This window comes from Vicia villosa, linkage group LG3 (genome assembly GCF_029867415.1).
Source record: "Vicia villosa cultivar HV-30 ecotype Madison, WI linkage group LG3, Vvil1.0, whole genome shotgun sequence".
Lineage (NCBI taxonomy): Eukaryota > Viridiplantae > Streptophyta > Magnoliopsida > Fabales > Fabaceae > Vicia > Vicia villosa.
The window spans coordinates 84,108,408-84,110,702 of NC_081182.1; positions in this window are offsets into that span (position 1 = coordinate 84,108,408).

Sequence of the window (2,295 nt, forward strand, 5' to 3'; positions counted from 1 at the left end):
TGAGATTTTTGATGAACTAACTAACATGTGACATTAAATATGATAAAAACATGAACATGTTTCTATGAATGAAGAAAATTTTTACTTTACAACATTTTTTAAATTTAGGTTAAGATTTATCTAAATTTTCAGGTCCGAAAATAACATTTTACTATTTTCTATAATTATAACAGTTTCTGTTTTTTTTTATTTATTTTATTTTGCTTTGGATTAAACGTCTATCAGGATTTTTTTGTTTTATGTATTTAAAGACTTTTGGCATGGCCATAAGAATTATCTTTCATTATAATAAAATCCAAAGTTTTCTTTTCTCTTTCTGATGATTCTAGAGCTTATCTGGCAAGTTTTGCGCTTGCAACCCTATGTTTTATTCTAGGTTTAGAACTTGTTATTTCTTCGGTGCTTCTGACTGCATTAATATGACGACCATTTATAACAGTAATATTATTACTCATTAAAATAAGACGAGAGGTTACCTCTGTTGTCGGTCATATGAGAAGTTGCTTCGTTGTCCATATACTATTGATCATCAGAAGTAGAGATGGAGAAAGTGTGCATAGCAGTCTGGATGTATGTCGGGGCATAGTATTGTGGTGCTTGTTTACTGGTGGAAGTCGATGGAGCATATATTATATGGGCTTGTTGAAGTCTAGGGCCAAGTATGTCATATTGTTGTTGTGGCACACCTACTGTCGGATAGGGACATGGGGAAGTTCCCCATGGTATGCCCACGGCTACCGTTGATAGGAAGATGAAAACCACTATTGCTGTTGCGGCTAAGAGCGACCTCCACCTCGACCATTGTATCTTCCCTTCCCACGACCGCCGCATCCATTGTTCCGACCACCGCAAATACTATTGTTGTGGCCGCTGTTACTATTGTTGCGGTTATGACCTGCGGAGGCGTAAGTTTCATCTGGAGAGGATAGGAAAGCAAAGTTCTTGGTTGAACTTGCTTCCTTCTTAGCCTTGACTATTTCCTCTAGGATGATCATGGAACGAGCTTTATAGAAAAGGGGGGAGAGAAACTTTGTGACGAATATGCAATCCAACCGTGGCATACACATTAGTGAGGTCAGATATGAGTTGAAGCATGAGCCTTTAATTTGACACGGGAGCACCGACATTAGAGAGTTGATCGGATAGTAATTTTAGATGTTTATAGTAGGTATAAGCATAAGAAAATTGTTCCATACGCATTAGAAAACTCTTGCTTTAAGTAGAAAGCCCTAGAATTTTTGTTGTCATAAAAGATATTGAAAATTGGTTACATACTTGTTCCACAGTTGAATCACGCTCGATATAGGTGTGAAGAAGATCATCCAATATAGTAACATAAACCCATTGAAGGATAACAACATCTAGACGTTGTCAAAGGTGAGGGTCAGTGGTTTTTAGTTCAAGAGAGGATGCAATAAGTGGTTTTGTGATGTTTGAGAAGGAGAAAGCAGGGTGGATAAGAGATGGTGTTACTATCGTGGTGGCAGACTGAAGCAAGTGAAGGATAGAAAAACACTTAGAAAGGGGGGGATTGAATAAGTGTGACTTTAAATCTTGGACGATAAAAATAAATTGCACAATTATTTTTATCCTGGTTCGCTGTTAACGAAGCTACTCCAGTCCACCCCCGCAGAGATGATTTACCTCAACCTGAGGATTTAATCCACTAATCGCACGGATTACAATGGTTTTCCACTTAGTCCGCAACTAAGTCTTCCAGAGTCTTCTGATCACACACTGATCACTCCAGGAACAACTGCTTAGATACCCTCTAAGACTTTTCTAGAGTCTACTGATCAACACGATCACTCTAGGCTTAGTTCACTCCTAAGACTTCCCTAGAGTATTCTGATCAACACGATCACTCTAGTTCCTTACAACTTAATGTAATTCTAAGAGTATTACAAATGCTTCTTAAAAGCGATAATCACAACTGTGATATTTCTCTTAATCGTTTAAGCTTAATCTCACTAATATATTACAACAGCAATGTAGTGAGTTTTGATGAAGATGAAGATTCTGAGTTTAGATTTGAACAGCGTTTCAGCAAGTTTGATATAAGTTGTTTTGGTGCAGAATCGTTAACCTTGCTTCTCATCAGAACTTCATATTTATAGGCGTTGAGAAGATGACCGTTGAGTGCATTTAATGCTTTGCGTGTTCCGTACAGCATCGCATTTAATGTTATACGCTTTTGTCAACTACCTCGAGCCTTGTTCACGCTGTGTCTACTGACGTTGCCTTTAGTAGCTTTAACGTTCCTTTTGTCAGTCAGCGTAGTCTGCCACGTGTACT